The sequence below is a fragment of the Athene noctua genome, chromosome 8 (genome assembly GCF_965140245.1).
Source record: "Athene noctua chromosome 8, bAthNoc1.hap1.1, whole genome shotgun sequence".
NCBI classification, from domain to species: domain Eukaryota; kingdom Metazoa; phylum Chordata; class Aves; order Strigiformes; family Strigidae; genus Athene; species Athene noctua.
This window is the reverse complement of record NC_134044.1, coordinates 12063877-12084775: the sequence shown is the minus strand read 5'-3', so window position 1 is coordinate 12084775 and position 20899 is coordinate 12063877.

Sequence of the window (20899 nt, the reverse complement as noted above, 5' to 3'; positions counted from 1 at the left end):
GGTCTGGCTCTAACCCAACCTGAAAGTCTCTAGGCCTCAGGAATGACATTTAATTTTGAAAGCATCCCAGACTTGGCAAGGTAAGAAAAATGAAGCTCTCATTAAACATAGGAAGGCAACATGTTGTTTGGTTTGTAGTTTAATATTATTCCTTCTGAACAGCTTCTCAACGAGCGGCTTTGGTCTTGTACAACAAAAGAATTCCTGGTTCTAAGCATAGTAAAGCGTTGCATGAGTAAAGCCAGAAATGGCATTTACAGTAGGCTGGAAGTGCCCAGACCCTATACACAAGAAATGTGTATAATTTACTGAAACAATGAGAATTCCTCAAGGTGGTCAAGGAACTCTACTCACTTTTCACACTCTCAGTAGCCCAGTGAGGCATGAAAAGAGCAGAGAGACAAAATGAAAATAAAAATTGAAAGGAAAAAGTCTGAAAGGCAACAGGAAAGTTATGTATGAAATAGGGCAGAAATTAAACACTACAATAATTCTCTTAGAATACCCTTTACACCCCTGTGCCTAGTCTGTTGGGTACCTGCCCCAGAATTACATACATTCATCATCAATAGCATTTGCCTGGTTGTGGGAATTCTTGCTTTTCCTTCATTACTGTACATAAATTAAACTCTTTGCTTTTTCTCCTGCTACCCATTATCTGATCTGATGGAGTAATTTATGAACACTTCTCTCTTTTTTTTTAAGATAAAATGTAATGCTTGTAAATGATGTAACTAGAACAGTAAGCACACAATTACGCAATTTTATGTCTTAAAGTAATGCCATTCTGCTCTGAGAAATGTGGCTGCATAGCACAGCCAGTGTTACATTCTTCTGTGATAGCTTAATGATTAAATGAACTACCTGTATGGTATCCTGGGAATTTGATAATTTATAGATGATAATGCTGAAAACAGAGGTAATAACTAAAACCAGTGTGTCAAATCAAGAAACTTGAAGCTCTTTATTCTATTAGGTGCATTTTGGTTTTCTATTTTTGTGGCAAGGTGTGGGTATGCATAAACAATATTGTCTTAATGCAAACAGACTCAGTGTTAGAAGCAGTTTAAATATTGCACAGTTAATTTCTTCTGAAGGATGTCCCGGGCAATGCCTTCTGAGCTTGGACTCTCCCTTGCCACCAGTGCAGCACTCTCCCACTAGGATTTTGGCTGCTGCTGGGAGGCAACGATGACACTGGGCTGGTTGAAGCTCAGCTCATGAAGGCTTCTTCCCTGTCTGCAGAGCTCATCCTCCTCCTCACTGATGCTGCACCACGCCAGTTTTGTATAAATCATTTTCTCACGATAAAAGCAAGGTTGTGACAGCTCCTTTAAAGGATGTAGTGCACATTTTCAGAGTGTGTACTCAAAATTAGTCAATGTAGAGTTCTCCTTCAATAAGAGGACAGACTATTGAAATATTTTTAGGTGCTTAAACAGAGCAAGGCCTTGTGGGATTTTTAGAGCCCTTCCTGGGAGCTGTGATAATATGGTCTGAACACCTTTAGAGATCTGGTTGCACTTGTGTTTCCCCTGAGTCTCAGATAGGCTCTTGGGCACTCTGGGCATCCTGGGGTAGCACTGGGATGGTTCTTTAGACCACCAGGAGATGGTGTGATCTGTTTGCACTGATCTGTCTCACCTGAATTTTCTTGCCACCTGCCAAATGAGCAAGTCTGCTTTGAATAAAAAGTCATTATTTGCCAGGTTGGAGAAGTCTGAGGTTGTTACAGAGAAGTTTGTATCATTATTCAGTATTTCACTGACCACATACCCCCAGAAAAATGATTTCATGGACTTTTTTTCGCAAAGTAGCCAGTGCAAATATTATCAAAGAAATACTACTGAAAAGCTTGCAGGCTGGGAGTCTGTGGGTTTCCACAGGGCCCATATAGCACAGACATCTAGGCTGAAAAGTCTGCCAGAGAGAGGGAAACCCACTGCAGAGGTGAGCGACTCTTCCCCATCTGCTTAGCTCTGTTTGCTGGCCAGCCCTGATGCTAAATAGGGCTTTGGGGGTCACAGGGGGGGATATTTTGCTAAAATGTAATGGAGACCACCATAAGAAACTACAGTGACATCTGACATTACCTCGTGGCACAGATTGCCGTTGGTGTTAGCTCCTGTGCTAACAGTGTCGTTCCAGCTGTGTCCTCATTCACCGCTACCACAATTTCTCCTAAGTTCTTCACTTGCTGTGCTTCTGCTCTTGACAGTGATTTTCATGAACTCTACTCTGTTTTCCTAACATTCTTCTCAGTGACGCTGACATGAGCTGACATACTGTAGAGCTACCTCAAAACTGTTTTAACTGTATTACTTTAGGTAATATACACTGCTAATCGTCTTCAGGTACTTTCTGTTATTTAAATATGTATGTCTTAATGAATGAGAGCAGACAATAAATTCTGTGTTGCTACTGGTACCAAAACAGTTACCTAAGAATCCAGTATATCCTCCAGCAGCTGATGTGCTGCTGAAATGCACACAGAGAATCAAACCACTGCAACTCAGTGTGTTGTCATAAAGCTCAACCTTTCCAATCCATTTCTCAGTGAGTCATTATTAATTATGTGAAATGGCTGATCTTTTATGAACATTGCAAAAATATAGCAAATCCCTGACATTTTGTTTTCTGTTGGAAGGTACAATTTACTGTAAATATTATCAGTTTAATGAGAGTAGATGAATTTATTTATTTAGCTGCATAATCCTAATGCCAATAAGACTCCAGTTCCATACTGGTTTCAAACTCATCCCAGAGAGCGACCTCCTGTAAGTGAGCAGGATTGGTGCAGGGGTTTTTTTCCCAGTAGTACCAGTAAGGTACCTTCAAATGTGATGGACCATGAAGAGAGACAGTGAGCCTTTGTATTACAACAGATCAGTGACACAAGCTCAGAAGCGTTTGTGATGGATAGGGATTTAAGCATTCACAGCTAGTGAGCAGGTTGAATGTTGTGAGACAAGAATCTGTCAAGCTGCGTATCTGATCACATGGGAAGTATTTCTGGAGTTCAGCTATATGTATAAATGCGGCCTAAAATTCCTATTCAAATGGAATAACTTTTTTTTTTTTTTTTTTTAAATAAAAGAAGTTAAGAACAAAGACATGCAAATATACAGGTCTTATAATGTGCATGCATTCCTGGGTAGCACATCTTATTCTTTGGATGCTTCTGCAAAGAAAAAAACCCTTTTGATTGGATTCAAGCCTGCAAGATGAATATTTCTATATAAATGTAAAAAAAAAGAAGTGTTACATTCAGTTACAACTCTTTCCTAAAAATGAACTGTGGTACATACAAGAAACTGGAGCTGGTATTATTAGTAGGATGATTTGTTCTTTGCTCTTTGCTGATGGCCATTAACATTGTCAGCGATTTGTGTACGGAAGACTCAGCTGCTTCTCCTGCAGAGATTACAACCTGAATCCATCATTGGCAGCACACTTCAGACATTACACACTAAATTCAACACCACAGTAGATAAACATCCGAAGACTTAAGACGTTTAGTTAGGATTTTATCTGCAGCACATATTAGCCTTTTTAACAAGATTAGGTGCCTTTTAATGTAAACAGACAAACTTGAATACTGGCCCATTAGAGGCAATACCTCAGAAGTATTCTCAGAGTGGGCTTGCTTCCCCTCCTGCAGACAGATCAAATCAGATAGAGTAAAAAAAAAAAAAAACAACAAACGCCAAACCCAAAAGAAAACACAAATTACTGACTACAGAAGAAATCTGACAAGTCTGCAGTCTCAGTTTGGGGATTCAAATCAGGTCTTGTTTTCTCTTAGTTATTTTGATGTTTGTGGCAGAAATGACCTAGAACAGGATGAAAAATGCTGGGGGACAGGTTGCAAACACATGTTTCCCTTCTCTCTCCTGGGTTAGCAGCTCTGTGAAGGCTTTCACTCTCCCACTGGGAATGATGTGCGCATGTTGGCTGGGCCAGCAGTTGTGTCCTTGCACCCAGGGGCTGCAGCTGGGGACACCTGACACCAACTGACCCACCAGATGGGGAAGGAGCCTCCCCAGGAGGAGGATGAGGGAGGGGGCGCAGCTCGCGGGCACACAACACACTGCCCACCCTTGCACGCCACCTTTTCAAAGGCTGTTTCTTTGCAAAGTTTTAGCGATTCCCTGATCTTTTAAGCTTTGTTGCAATTATTAATGGGATTTCTCGTCACTCATACCACATGATAAATATGGACCACTGTGCTCCAGGTTAGGAGTTCAGTACTGTGCCTCTGCTGCTGTCAGTGATACATACTGTATAAACGATCTGCTTTTGTTGGATTGCTACCCTTGCTTATCCTATGGTATTTCTACCCTCTGTTGCCCATTTTTTTCCCTATATCTTCTTCAACTCCATTTCAATTTTTAATCCCATTCAGTGAATGACCTACTTAACCGATGGGTCACTCACTGTCCATAGCATTTCTTTTGTACCACCATGACATCCACATACAAAGCCTACCTCACTCCAGTGCCTTTTTGTAAATCTGAAACAATTTTTCTATGTGAAAAATATGATTTAGTTTGTAATGTATTTAACTTTTTTTAAATTGTCCTTTATTAACAGACATTCATAAGTACAGGAAAATGGCTTTGGTACTCATCTGTGCACTTTCTCTAACACAGTTTTGAAGCTGCCTTTTGATAATAATTTCAAAATAGGCATGAGCTCAGAAAAACTATTTTTTTTTTTTTCGTCTCAGCTCATCTTTTATTGCAGAAATCAGCTGGCATTTGCAGCAGCATATCACTTATGCCCTCATTAAACTCTGCAGCCACTCCAGTGAGTTTTGAATGTGTAATCCATTTCTCATAGCATACCATAGATAAACAATACAAATTAGTTAGGCACATAGATAATTTAAATTCTTAGAGAAGATGTGATCTTATTTCTAAAAAAAAAAAAAAAAAAGGTAGTCAGGATAACATCTGCAGACTCAGTAGAAGTAAGATAACTAAGTCTGGATTTTTCCATGAATTGCGTGTCCCAGATGAGCAGCATTTTCCCGTCTTTAACTTTGAGCACATAAATGCCTTCTGAACTCTCCCTTGGCTCCTCTCCCTCCAGCAATGTTCAAACTTTTAAGTTCTTTGTTTAGCACCTAAGTCTGAAATGTCTGATTTCTGAGAGTGCAGCTGTGCTGGTACAATGGCCACTGCCGGTGCTCCAGGAGAATAGTTGCCATTGAAATGCTTAGGCTTGGCTTTCAAGAGCTATCTGTAAGTAAGTTGCTCATAGCGTTTATCCAAATGGAGACTCCATGGTCTCGCGTGTTTCCTGCCACGAGAAGGAGGAAGTTCTGTAGAACACTCCAGCAGGCAGCATTTGTTCCCCAGAGGTGGGGCTGTCTCAGAACTACCTTACCCATGCCAGCAGTTTGCAGAGGCTCTGGTGTCCCACGGGCAGCCCTGTAGTCCCTCCAGTGAAGGTGGGTAAATGCCCTGGGGGTTGGGTTGGGCTGTGGGGGGCAGGTGTCTCTTCTCAGGTGTCAGTGCCTCAGGTGGTTTCTTAGGACAAGTTCTTGGGGTGTGAAGGAGCCCCTGCTACTGGAAACATATGTTGACTCTTGTGCTGTAACGGCTGCTGGTAGAAGGGTCTTGCAGAGACATTTAGGAACTGGAGAGGCCTCTGCCTCAGAGGCTGACCCTGCTCCTCCACCCTCAGCACTGGCTCCTTGCTTGCTTGCAGGAAGAGGCAATAACACTAAAGTCCTTCCATTTCTACAGTGTATGAAGGACTGGCTATGGGCAGAATGACAGGAGCTTTTCATAATGAAAAATGGTGGTGGGCAGTGAGCCAAGGGTGATGACTGACGGCATTGGTGTAAGGTAGCAGGAAATGTGCTCTAGTGCGAGATCTCCACTTGGCTTTATTTCGTTCTGCAAGATGGGGCAAAATGGGAGTGGCATTAAAGTAATGATTTCATGACTTTATTACTATGGATCGTATGAAGAAAAGAGAAAAAAAGTATAAAACTGCTTTCTGCAAATCTTGCAGAATCTCGTGTGCTAACACAGTATTTATTGCCCTAATGTGTGTCAAGGTAAGCAGAAAGTGCAGAGGTCTGCAACTACTGGATAGTAATGGAAGTGGTGAAAGGACTTTAATTAGCTCATTCAGATACGTGGCCAAAATTCCATACCCATCCTATGGCTTTATTTCTGTTATCATGGATGCAGCTTTATATGCTGGAGTCCCTGTAGCAAATCTGTGATGGGAGCAGTTGTACTTCAAAAGGCAATCTTCACTTCTCTCCAAAAGCAAAACTGAAGTGCTCTGTGCTCCCCAGCCCAGAGCCCTTTCTTTACAACCTTTGTCAGAAACAAACCAGCCAGTGTTTCCACTGTTGGCCCAAATCAGGACACTAACAAGTAAACTGCTGATTAATACTTCAGCTGTAACAGCATTAGAGGTTTTCAAAGCAACAGTTAAATTATTTGAGAAGTAAAGAAGAAAACTGGCAACAAATGCCAAAGGGAGACAGTCTCTTGGAAGTTTGCATTCGCCTCTACTCCTAGCTGCATTTTATTTGGAGTTGCTTTTTCATCAGCCCTGCTTTGAATGGCTGGTTATGTGATTATTGCAGCTTGCCAGCAGCAGCACAGGATATAAATGTTTAAATGAGTTTATGGCATTTTCCTCTTAGTTCTGATGTGTTCTTGGTGGCTTCAGGTGGCAGTGCTGTTGATATTTAATAGAAGAACTGGCATGGGCCCAGCAGCTGCTGCTGTCCTGTATGTTAAACTAGTAATTGCTTAGTGTTGGCAAGCTCGCAAGCAGCACTGTTGTGGGAAATGCAATAAAAGAAATACTCTAACATGCACAGTCTGACATGGTCTTAACTTCAAAGGGAGCTGGAAGCTGAGTTCAGCCATGCACAAGCCTGCTATACTTCCACATCACTCCTGAAAAAGCAAGACAATATCATGCCAACAGGAGTGGATGGCTTTGGAGACAGCAACAAGAATGAAAGCCAGGACCTGATTATGAGAAAGTTGTACAGGGCTGGCAAGGCTGTAACACTGCATTCAATTGTGACTTTTCCAGGTTCAAGTATCTCTGAGGGTTGATCAGCCTGGGGTGCGCAGAAAAAAGTCTGTGATTCATCCACTGTTAGTTAATTTATTTCTGGAAACTAATTACAGAACATTTTTAAAGTATTCTGTAATATTATGATGGGCTTCTATTTAAGTAAAAGGATTTAAAGCAGTCTGGTGAATGATGGAATATAATTCTGCATCGCCTTTCTTCATCCTGAGCAAAGTATAGCTGGCAGTTGTCCACAAATCTATATTACTTTTAACGACATGCCACATTTCAGACTAGGAAAATTCATTCAAGTAGTTTCATACTAAGGACCACACTTATAAAAGTGTCTCTTTTTTTCCAGTTTTCCATTTCAAAATGCAGTTCCTAGGTTTTGCTTTCAGTGACTGTGTGGACTGGCATTCCTACAACTCAGACTTGTTTTAGGGTAGATAGTGTTGCTCAGCATCTGTTGTACTTTCTAATAAATACCTGATTCAACCTCTTATCAAATATATAATTCATACACTGTAGGGCTAAAATTCACTTTCCTAAAATCTCTTTGGATAAGCAGAGAAGTGAACGATAATATTGTGTTGAATGTAGCTCAGCATTTTTCCTCAGGCTGGCTATCTCCTAGACTTCTTCCAGAAAGAGCTTGTACTATGTATTACCTTGCTGTGGACGGCTATACTAGTCTGCCTTAAATCTGTGAGGGCTCAGTGAGCTGGAAGAAAATACTTCATATTCCTTGATATCAGCACATGCCAAAGGGGTAATTTTTTTTCAGCCAAACCCTGTCTCTTATATCTCCGATACAGCACAGAAATACGGCAGTTAATATACAAGTTTTTATCTCGGCTGAAGGCCTCTTAAAAATGACACTGTTATCTGTTATCCATCAATGAGTGTCAAAATCCAGATCCAAAATAAGCAGATTTCTAGGGTTTGCCTTCAATCTGTCCAGAAGTGATCCAGGGTTCGAGGACATGCCAGAAAATACATTAGTACATAGTTTTAAAAGAAATGTACAGTTTTTATATATGCATACAAATATATAAAATGCAAACATAATGTGTATATATTATATAGTTGCTACACAAACAAGTATGCAAAACCTAGACATGAAAGCATGTTTTTTTTCAATTCTATAAACAAATACAGTCCTACAATTCTTTTAAATATAAATTTGTTTTTATCAGTGTACTGGAGAACTCTTTTTTTCCACCATGTATTTCTTTCTCTTAACAGAAGCAGATTTTTTTTTATTTGTCCAGCCATTGTCTGGTGCAGTAATATGACTCCTCTCCCAAATCCTGGGATATAAGAGTAAATCATCTGCAATCCACATTTACAGCCATTCATTCTCAATAACACAGTCCCAAAGAGAGCTAATCTTTTTTTTTTTTTTTTTTTTTTTTCAGGAGAAAGTGAGTGTTTTCCTTTGGAAATGTCTTCAGTGGTCATTGAATGCCTTTCCTGTTCACTTCTGAAAGAACACAATTAAGTACCTGATTAGATCTGTCAGTGCTGTCGAAAGAGTAGGACAAGAATGGCAGGGCAGAAATACCTTTCTACAGCAGCAAATGGCTCATTTACTCCAGGGATCCATCAACCACATGATGCTGTTATAACAATCAAGCCAAACAAATGCTGAATGATATTTTAAATATTCTCTAATTAATGGTATTTTACATTTTTCCTCAAAGGGAAAAAAAGTGCTTGCCAGCTGGGATAGTTGAGATACTTTCCTCTGCCTGTGGGGCTGGTTTCAGTTAGAGCAGTTCAAGGCTCAGAGTTTGTTGGCCTGGACAAATACTCCTGGCTTTTCCCTGGCTCCAGCCCATCTGTGAGCCCTCAGTACACCCTTGAATGGTTGTGAAGGATGTCCAAGGGCTGTGGCATGAAATCCCACGTACAGCTGCTGCACTGATCTCTTCAGCTCAGTGCCATGTTTTAGGACTAAGCTGAAAGGAGAGGGTTGGTTTTGCCTGGCCTCCCTGGGCTTACATGCCAGTGAATTTGGCCCATTTCTTTCTCCACAAACCAACAACTATAAGTCAACCATACTGAAACTGATAGCAGTGGCTGTCTCCAGGGGTCTCTGGCAGGAACGAAGGCCATGAGTACCAGAGGGATAGCAACCAGCATTGCTCCCAGCGTCCATCTGGGATGGCTGCCTGCAGCTTTCAAGCCAACTGGTGAGGATATGAGGCTTGGTAAGGAAAGAGGCCTAAAAGAGCCTTTAATTATGCTAGAATACTTTGCTGAATAACAAAACTAATAAGCTGCTTTGCAGCACTGAGGTCCTATGTGAATCCAACAGAAAAAAACCCTCTTATTTTCTTTAGGGTCAGGATGGAAACATGACTCCACAGCAAATCCCATATTGAAATCCTGTTTATTTAATTAGTGCAACTCAGCCTTAAGGCTGAGATTATGTGTCCAAAGCCATGCTAATGCCCACTGTTATTTTCAGGTTCTTCCTTTCTCTTCACAGCACAATGGCATTCACACCCATCACAACCTAAAACAAAGGCAAAACTTTGTATGAGGTTACCTTCTGCTGTTTGCTGCAGAAGACAACAAAATAGTCTTATCATCCACATTTTGGGGTTTGCCTCCAAAAGCAAGCAAGCAAACAAAAAACCCCCAAACCTCAGCAGTGATCTATAACAGCTTGAGAACTAGTGAAATATATAGTCACACTGCAACTATCTTGTCAATACAAATTCATTGTACCAGGCCTGTGGATAAAACTGCCTTTGCTAAATAAGGAACTGAAGAAATAATATCCTATCCATGCCGCTAGTTTCAGTAATATACAGACTTTCTTCCTGAGAAAAGTTATATGATCATATCAGGCAAGTGTCTCTTTATTTTCTGGTAATGCTGAAGGAAGGAAGGTGACAATAAATCTGTATAACAAAGTTGCAGAGTGACTTTCTAAGTGGTTTGGAACTTGTAGCAAACCATTACTAATACCTAATATCTGTAAATAACATTATTTCTTGGTTTGACTGCTGTTGTGTCTACCTTTAATATCTTCATTAATTGCTTTAGCTCTTCTAGGGTGGTTTACATACATATATAGACAATTATTTCATTAGCTTCAACATGTGCTGCATTTATGCACTAACATAAAATTGTAAATGTTGTTAAAGTTGTAAAATATAGATGGCATTTACATAACCCAACATGTAAAAGACATTAATTTGTTTGAAGTCTTCATTTAAATATTTAATTCACTCACATTATATATCTTTAAAAGAATGTTTTAATTTGTTGATATTTCTTTTCCTGTTCTTATCCCTACAGTTAATTACCACAACTTGTAGCTCAGTCATTACAGTCACCTTTTATCAAGTGCTTTCACAGATTACTGTTTTTTTTAGTATCTGTCTTGAGCATTCAAGAAAAAACCCAAACTAATTCCAGGAGTCTAAGAAACTGTGTTTATCATAATGCTTACTGTTTCACCATTGTGTGTCCCCCTGATCCCCAAGTATTTTGCAGACCCAGATGCCACAACTGTCACTCAAGCTGAAGCACTGAACTGCCCCACGCTGTGGTTGGGAGGACCACCCTTCTCTCAGCTCCCTGGTTGTCTCAGCCCTCATGCTGTCATTTGACTTTCCCTCCATGCTTGTGCAATGGATCTGTCCCTGACTTTGTGTGATAGGATCTCTGGTTCTAGCACTAAATACATCCTGAACCCTCCAAACCAGCTGATGGAGGTACTGAAATGGGTGCTGTGCCTTGTCCCCCAAATGAATAGGTCACAACAAAAGGGCTGAGGCTTATTTCAGAGCCCATTAGCCTGACAGATGGAGATAGGCGGCTAGAAGGTCCTGGAGGAAAAGTTTGTTGGAAAAGCTCTAAGCCAGTCCAGGCACTGACCTAAAGTGTCTGAGGTTAACTTGATTTTGAGACATCACACTGAACGCTGGAAATGGGTCTGAGTGACCAGACTGCCTTCCTGTCTTCTGAGACACTTAGACACCGATCCAGTGGGAAGTGGTAATGGGGTGCGTGCCTGCTTGGCATCACTGACGCCAGGAGCAGTGGATTGTTTTTCAACTTTGGCAGGGAGCTGACAGTGATAACCTTCATTGGGGCTACAAAGACTGGTTGACCTCTGTTCAGAGGGACTCAGCTCTGGAACAGCAGGCACCCATGAATTTTGTGCCTGAAATTCTCCATGTGTCTCCGTAAGTCACCATAAACTATTGAAGAACAGTTAGATGATCATTTACAGGTATTTATAGACTCCGGAGGAGCAAATTTTCAAAAGTGCTTAACTGTGACCTCTGTGCATTGAAGCCCATGGAAGCTTTATTGCTTTACCACCTTTTACCACAGTGGTGAGTGTATTTCTGGGTATTGCTGGATATTTGTATATGTTTAAATTACACTGGATGTGTGTTTGATGTCTCTGCAGCATGAGACGTGGAGGAGGAACTGACCCATAGCAAGGTACTTTTTAAGAGTGCTGATCATCACAACAGTTTGTTAAGCACTCCTCAGACAAATATGCAGACACTAAACAGATGACTGCATCTTCCTCGGACAAATGTTACAGCTGTTTGAAAACACACAGCAGCTGTATGTGATCTCTGAGAAAAGGAAGTGCAGAATGCCTTTTATTTTGACTTTCCAGGGCATTTAAGTCAGGCTGCATTAAATTACTGTTGTTGCGCTGTCATCAATGCACAGACATTAATAATCTTCCCTGTCTAAAAATGCTTGGAGACTTCGTTAACAATAAAGTCGATAGCCTTTGCTCATTTCATGCACTGCAACATTTGCAAGCTCATAACCTTTTTTGCTGTATTGATGATAAAGGGTTGATCACCTCCTTAGTCATTAAGTGGTTCACCCCTGTCAGATCTTAACTGTGCAAGTATGAAATGCACATCAAAGAAAACACCTGTTGGAATGCTTACACTCCCATCAAAAAAAGATATTGGGCATCTCAATTTCTCCTATAGACTGGGCATAATTATTCAAGTCCAGAGAGCATCCTGCTGATTGGGTAGTTTCTCCTATCTCCCACCTTGCAGAGGGCCTAAGAGCTGTATTTTTCACCACAGCTCCATGAGTATTTAATATTGGGAAAAGTGGAGCAGCTTCAACAGAAGAGTGTCTCGTTACAGCTAATCTTGTGGTACCCATTCTTCTGCTGAAACTGCTCCCTTTTTCCCAATATTGTCAGATTAGTCCTGCACAAACCGTAGTAAGCAGCTTCACCACCCAAGCTCCTCGACAAATGCATGAGCTGAAGTCATTCCCCTGGGAAATAGGAAATACCAGTCCAAATGCCCTTGCCAAATTCTGTATCAACAGTACTTGGAATGGGGTTTTCCATATCCTGGTTAAGGGGTCTGGTCAGTGGACTGAGAAATGGAAAGAAAAAATGTTTCACCACCTCTTCCCATGAGAGAGGTAGTCTGACTCACGCTCCCATATTTAGGAGTGGTTTGGTAGCTGTGGATCCTGCACGGGAGGTCATGTTTCTCTCTGGCCAGCATGTAGGACCCAGCCGGATGCCTCCTTTTGCACTCCAAACAGAAGCTGACGTAGGGTGCTGCTTTTTTGTGGACCATGTTGTTAGACACATTACTGTTCCCATGTCTGGAAACTCCCTTAAGGCCATGGTAGCAAAGTAGCAAGATACCAAGATATGGGTATTGCAAGGCTGAGATTTAATCTCACTTATGGATCTAGAGCCTCCTTTTTTTCACATTATTTTAAAGTTTCTGATATTAAATACAAACTGTGTGTTGTGAGCAACAGCTAGTTATGGTTGAGTAAATGAAGCATAGTGGATTTTGATAAGAGTTAATTATTTTGGAGACACAAATGTGCAACATCATCAGTTTTAGATAGTTCAAGGGACAAGGGAATTAACAGGATGTCTTATGAGGTGGATTAAAAATGTACCCATCAGAAATTTTTGCCTTTATTATAGTGTTTGTGCATATTCTCAGGATTTGATGATATCTATATCTATTAATCAATTTAACATTTACTCAAGGTGAACAGAAGGAGGAAAGTAAGAGTAATTTCTCATTTCATCTTAGTCACAAGTTGAATGCTAAGGTCTGATAATTGTTTGAATGGGACCTCCCTTTGCTAGCAAGTCAGGAGACACTGAATTTCATTAAATGGGATTACTGGGTCATGACATCCACTGTATTGTGAATAGCATTTGATCAAGGAGAACACAATGAAATAACCTTCAGACAAGGTTGTCAACACACAAAGAATCTTAAATGAAAACCACTTTACTATGAAGCAAATCCAACAACTTTCAGGCAAAATTTCCTTTGTCTGTAAAAGAAAGGTATTTAACTGCAGACTTACAGATCAGGTTCAGAACGCCAAAAAAAGGCTTCCATTTTTTATACATCAAATAGACTACTCTGCATGGGCTCAATACACTGAACAATGTGGAGGTGGGCTCTGCCTGCTAGGCTGAATAGACAGTCAGCTTTGATTACTAACTCCCAATGTGGTTTTTCTAAGGAAGCCATGGGTTATATTTGCAGCCTTCTCTGCCAGATTTGGTATTGGCACTCCCCGCTCTGCAGACCACCATTGTACCTAAAGAAAGCAAGTAAAGGGACAAATAACCCTTTACAATAAGAATAGCCTATTTTTTCCTGCCAAAAATGCCTTCTCCATTAGACTGAACTGCTACGTCTTCTTCAAAGCTGGCAAAGAGCCAGGAAACACTGGGAACCATCAGTGAATGAATTCATAAGCGATAAGGAGAAGATTAAGTTGAAAGCCATTTGCTATGAGATCCCAAATTCAGTTATGGATGATAAACTGCAGGGAGTGCCCACATGACTGTCACATAACCCAAGCCACTATTTAATGCAAGTGTATTAGGGTTCCTAAGTGAACAGTGCCCAATTCTGGCTTGCTGCTCCCATCTTGCAAACAGCTTGAATACAGTTCGTGAAACATGAAAACAATTCTTGTTGCCTCCTCTGATCCTGTATGAGAGCTGCTTGTGACACAGCTAGAGCTTAGCTGCACCTTTCTGCTGTGTTCTACAAATACAGAGGTCAAACTACCTGAGAAGAGGGAAGGGCTGGCTTCATGCCAAATGAAGTCCTGGTGGACCACATACAAACACTCTGACCATGTCTCAGTACAAGCAATCTTGTGTTAGATGAAGCCATAAAAGTGTAGGCATACTGCTAACACCAAGGAAGACGTGATCAAGACAGGCACAATTTTCATTATCTGGTGTGTTGCCTAATGCAACACTCAAACTTTGCTATCGCTGCAGTTTTGGAGTAATGGCAAAGTGGATTGCCAGAAAGGTGGTGGTGCTGGAGGGAAGGCTGTGCCTCAAAGAAAATTGCAATATGGATTTGAGAAAAGATTAGGCAGTGCAATTTAATAATCTTGTATCAATTGTGTGCAGCAGGGTATGGCTGATTTCATAGGATGGAAGTGTTCAGGGCAGGGTGTCAGATGGATGCGTTTCAGCGATGTACGTCACTGATGAACTCAGAAACCAAAAGTTCACAGGATGTTCTGAGGATGTGTGAGGGGAAATAATTTGAAACAGAATAAAATGGACAGTAATGAGGTGAGGGATAGGGAAAATACATAATGAAATGTTAAAAGTCTTTTGCAAAAGGTGAAGTGTCCCATTTAACAGTTCTGCTCAGGTACAAAAGAGAAGAGCGTGAATTGTGTGTAAGGAAAACTGAATTGAGCCACCCTGATAAAACACTGATGTGACCCAAAGCCTTATTTGGTTATGCAAGGAGTTCCTTATGCAACACTTTTAATGGTAAAATACTCAGGGAGTGGGTCATTTTTCCTCTCTATGGTAGTGCTGTACAACCTGGAAAATGATGAGCATGATGCTGAATGATCTTTCATCACAGTAGAAAATGGAAGCATGTTGTTAATACAGTTATTGTTGTATATGTGTAAGCTGGAGCTGGTTTATTACTTCTGTTTGGTTTTGTGTTTGGTGGTTTGATTTGGTTGGGTTTTTTTGTTTTTTTTTTTAAATCTTATGAAATCATCCAAAGGTTCTTGAAAATTAAAGAAAACAAAGCAAAACCCTGACCAAACAAAGCAGTCAGGTGGAGTGAATGTTCAGTGTGCCTGACAGGTCTCATTTAAGTTCAAACATCTGGTCATCAGCTTAGGAAAAAATCCTGAGAGAATAGTGTTAATTAGGACATCTATTTCTATCAAGCACTTCTTTACTTTTCATCCATGCAGGCTCAGAGCAAACTGTGAGAAAAATGTGTAACAGACAAGGACGTTTGGGATCTCAAAGATGTGCAACTGCGACTTTGCTTATTCCATGCAAATTTCTAGGAACTGAGGAGGAAACCCTTTTAGAAGTGGAAGCCATAATGTCAAACACAGATGTTTCATGTCACTTTTTAGTGTGCAGTACCAGCTTCAATTTGGCATGAATGTAGTTATTTCATTAGCAACTCAGAAGGTAAAATAGCTCGTTCACTGCAACCCAGAAGGCATCACAGCAATAGTGAAGCCTTCTGTGTGACATCCTTCTTCCTCCACTGTGTCTTGGAAAATCTGAAACCATTTCTGTAAAGAATCTGTGGCTGAAACTGGTTATAAAATGCATTGGAGGAACTGCAAATGGCTGTTCATGTGCAGGATCAAAAAGCAAAAACACCATTTCTGTGAGACAGGGCAATGGATCATGGTGTGACACACTACTGGGACTGCAGAGGAATAAGCTCCTCTTAGCATGGATTCTGTGATTATTTATGACCATTAACAACCGAAAGGACAGGGTAGTGTTTTTAGTACTGCATCATTACTGTGCCTATTAGAAATGCATGACAGTGGCGTGGAGAGCTGTCTGAAAGCAGATTAGCACACTGGCTTTTTGGATTGAATCTTTCTTCATAGCCTGGAAAAGCATTGCATAAGAAAATTTTTGTTCATTACTTTAAACTTTTAGAGGGAGAGCTCTGATATGTGAGAAACAGATCCACTTGCCTTTATAGCATATGCTAGGAAATACTGACAAAAAGAGAATAAATACTCTGCACAGTCCACATTTCTTCCCCTGTATGTCACCTCGTCCCTTATCCAAAGCACGTGCATATAAAAGGGCTATGCCAGGGCTGGCAAGGGACATACTAAGAGAGGTAAATCTTCAGTGAAAAGAGTCAGGATTTGGCACAAAAGCTACCTATGACTCACTCAGGATCACTATCCTGCATCAGGATAATGGGTTAATGCTCAGGGTCATGGGAGCAGACTAGTGCAGCAGACTAATATATGACTAGGCTGCTTACGCTCTGTCACACCTTGAGGTTAGGACACAGGAGGCAAAACCAAACAACTTTTTTTTTTTCCGTTTTAAACTCTAGTAGGTGCTAGCATCCCTTCAAAATACATGGCTGCAGATACAGGGTGGTGACTTCAGCATGTATAATTCAGTGTAACGTTAGGGAAGTCAGTGTTAGTTTACTCGTGGCCAAAGATTTAGCTCCTAATAGTAAATGTTGGAAATTGAAAGGAAAACAACCAATTCAAAAGAAGTCTTGCATCAACACTGTCAAATTAAAAGACTTATTACTAGCATTGCAATAACCTCATAACCTTTTACATCAAGTCAAAATATCTTCCTTCTACAGCAGCAGACTATCTGCCCTGTTTGATATTACTGTTCTTACCTGTGTGCTCCCTGTCACTTGGGACTGGGATACAGCAAGTGGAAAGACAATGGCTTGGCAAAAATGACTCAGCCAGTGCTCATTTGTAAACTGACAATTATATACTGGAAAACATGAAGAGGAAATCAAGTTTGCTTTGTAAACAGTGGGAAATATCAGCAATATCTGGTGCAACTGTTATGTAATGCCCAAGTGAGACACTGATTTCTGGGTGATGCCTGCAACACTAACAGAAACACTGAAAACCAGAATGTCAAAGAGAAAAGGCAATGTGAGTAATAGGAAAAATAAGTAAAACCCTAAAAACTTGACAATTATTCTCTACTGTATACTACTATAACAAATCACGGAAAAGATTATGCATAGGTATTGAACCCAAGAAGCACAAGGAGCAAGCATCGCATCAAGAAAAACAATTCATGCTCTCAGTGCCTTTGCAGGAGATCTTTGGTTGACTCTTAAGCATGGGCTAGATATTAGACTGAGCCAAAGCCTGCCTAGCTCCCTCTGCTCCATGACTGCCTCCCACACTGTGGGGCAGAAACACAGAGCCAATCACGCACATCTGCTCTGCCTGTTTTCTCCCTGGTCCTGTCACCCAACAATTTTGAGCCTCTCTCAGAGGTGTGAAATGCAACTGCCCCTGAGTTAGGTCCCCATGAGACTGCATAGGGTAGTTCCTATTAAACAAAGCAAAACAAGTTTAAAAAGAAAGGGAAGGAACTGAACATTTCTATATATAACAGGGTTGGGTAAGTTTGTCTCTTGGGGTACTTGGGTGAGTGTGAGCACCCAGCACCTGTGGGGATACTAGTCTGCAGCTGGGCTATTGTAATTGCTCCCTGTTCAATGCTCTCTTTTGCATAGGATAAGAAAATAAAAGTGTTAAAATTGGGGCATGAGCAGAGATTTTTGTGGGGTGACCATAAGCAATGAGAAGTAATGTAGTGCCTCTTTCCTTTCAGTACCTACTAGGTGACTTTGACTTTGATGTGCAAAATATGTCAGAGACCCTTCAGGGCTAAGGTATTCAATGTGCCACAGAGAAGGTAAGTCAAGTCAAAGGTTTGCTTTCATATTGTGGTGTGTTTCCAATATAGTTTTACCTTTTTAAAAATATTTTTGCTCAATTATCTGCACAGCTAAGCTACAGTAGTGGTAGAAATCAGCCAAAGGTACATCTGAAATTGTCCCAACAGGGGAGGGAAAATGCCTAGATCTGCACATTATTAGTGATATCAGTCAAAACCAGCCAGTGTCTGAAACATGTGCAATGAGTAGGCTTTTCTGTTGTGCTTCTAAAGTAGAATGAGGCTCTATTTCTGTCCTGCTAGGCTCCAAAAAAACCCCAAACCAACCAACCCTGCAAAAAACTTAAACTTTAAGCAGAGCAGAAATGAATTGCTGCTGAGTTGCTGCATTGCTGATGAGTCCATGGTTCAGCAAAGCAGATATACACTGCTAACACAGGGGTATTGTCTAAAAGCTAAAGCAAGAGAGGTTTTAAAAAAATGCTCAGTTTTTTCCAAATTTAGGGCCTATGGATCATCTATGAAAGGTCATTTCAACCAGAGTTGAAATTTTGGGGATGTTTAATATAGGTGTAGGAAAATAATAATTTGAAAGTATATTGACAACAGCTCCATCAGCCCACAGGTGGGTATTTGCAGAGAAGCTGTCCCTCTGGCCACAGGGCTTCTTGGCTATGAGAAGTAAATTGCAGCCATTGTTCTGAAATTGGATTTTTATTAGTAATAGGGCCAGTTTCATATGTCTAATCTGCTAGGGAATGAGTACATGGACATACTATTTTCTCTGAGTGCAGCCTTTGTATCAAGAATCTTTCTATGACAAAAACCCTCATTTGATTTGACCTTTCTACCTCTCGCCAATAATAAATCCCTTATAATTCTCTCAGACCATGTTTAACCCCAGTACTCCCTTAAGGACTTTCTGGAATAGCCTCTTCTAGAAGGCAGCTCGCAAGGTGGTTGTCAGCTGTAAATCAAATTACATTTGAGCTTCGTTACTTCTATCTGAATTAGAACTAAGTGACATTTGCAGCACTGATTTACTCTGATTATGTACAGCTTGAACCAACTACTGAGGCTCCATTCCTGAAGAAATTTATGACACTGATTTTTCAAGATGGAAATTGTAGCAGACAGTAACAGATGTTTAAACTGCTGTTCTTCTGTGCAGACCTGCACATCCACATTAAGTGCTGAAAATTTCTATTTCATTTGCTTGGCTCCCACTTGCCTTTAATGATCAGAAGATTTTTCAGAGCTGATCCATCAATGACTATGCATACACCATAATTGAGCAGCACTATGCTAGTGCTTTCATCAACATTTCTGTGGTTCTTGATTACTCATAGAATAAAATGTTCCAGTCTTGCAATTATTCTGAGTAGATAAAGAGGGCTAGTCATGGCTAAAATCTACTTTTTTTTTTTTTTTTTTTTTTTTTTGTGGCTTTGCAGGTCTTTCTTAATGGGCAGATAGCCTTCCCAAGCTGATGACTTTGAAACAGTAGTACTCTACTGCACATTATGAATCCTGTGCAAGTTTCCTCTGACTCATGCTGTTCCATAAATACTTAATGGACATTTTACTCAGAAAAAGGAAGCATATGAGTACAATTTAAGTGGAAACAAATGATGTTTTGTGCCTATTTTATGATATATTCTCTTGGTAAAGGAAAATAATAAAATGATTTATTTTTCCACATTGCCAGTGTTTTGCTGTTAGATTTTTTTGATGAATGCTGATTTTGATAACTAGCTGGTATGGCCATTGAGCTAGTCTGGGTTAGATTTTCTCCTCTACCATGCACATACTTAAGGGACCACTGATGCTCAAATGTTTGGTGCCCTTTTCACTGGTGGTGGTAGTAGCTCTGACCTGTTCAGTTTTACAACTAACCAAAAACAAAAGCTGGAACTTTGCAGGACCTGAAGGGAGCAGTCGAGCAGATAGGTGTGGAAGGGAAGAGGGATACACTTGTCACGTCGTCGTCAGTCTCCTGGTGGCACTGTGGTGTGTGCATCCCTGGAGCAGGTGCTGTGCGCTGTGGGGCGCTGCTGCACTTGCAGGTTCCCGTCATTGCTCCTCAAGGGGCTGTGCACATTGTCCAGGTCATGGGCTTTCCCAGTCTCTCAGTTTACTCATTTGTAGATCAATTTAATACTGCTGTGCCACAAGGACATTATGTGAGTTAAGTAATTCATTAGAGTTTTCTTTAAGCTCATCAGTGAAATCATTAGAGAAATTACAAGGCATTACTTCTGAACAGAAAAAATGCTGTTCCTGACTGCATCTCCTGCTCTTTGTTGTCCTTTCTTGCCTCCTTTCCAGTTTTATTCTATTTGTGCTATGATACATTTTGAAGGGTGCACAAGAGTTGGCCTGTGTCTGACCAGGTCCTGTGTGTGGCCATTTCCCTTGCTGCATTTATCAGTATCCATGGGTTATCACACAGGCTCTCACCAAAGCAACTCATTGAGAAAAGGTAACATTAAAGATTGTGAGAGCTGCCTGAACTGATGTTGGGTCAGTTGTAGAATTTACTTCTTGTGAATGAAGATGGTTTTCCACCAACCAACCCTGTTTGATCAGAGCACACAGTTTTCTTTGTTATTTTGTGGCAGTGAAGATGCACTGCAGCTGGGGCCTCTCTTATGCCATGACTGCCAGTTGTGTCAGATGCTATGTGGTGTATTTATGGTGTGGATTTCCCTAGCCACCAGAGACCAAGGAGAGACCACCAAGCTTCTTAGAGCTATTTCAAAACTAAACTCTGGTTTCAAAGTGAAAGCTTAATACCTTTTCTAATTAGTTTGTTTTGTTTCTTCTTTTTTTTTTTTTTTCCTCTGGACATGCCTTATCACCTGAACTGCTCTGCAGCATCTGTCCCTGGAAAACTTTGAGACTTGCTCCCTGATATACACAGATCTTTCTCCAAGACAGCTTTTCACAGAAGTTTGGTTTGCTGTTGCTATGATGATTTTACAATCTGTACCAGTTTTTGTCTTTTGGACTTGATTCTGTGAAGTCTTGCACAGCCTCAACACCTACTCCTGTAAGTGGCCAGAATTAGAATTACTCAGCATGTCAGGCATTAGTACTATAGGTACGCAATCTAAG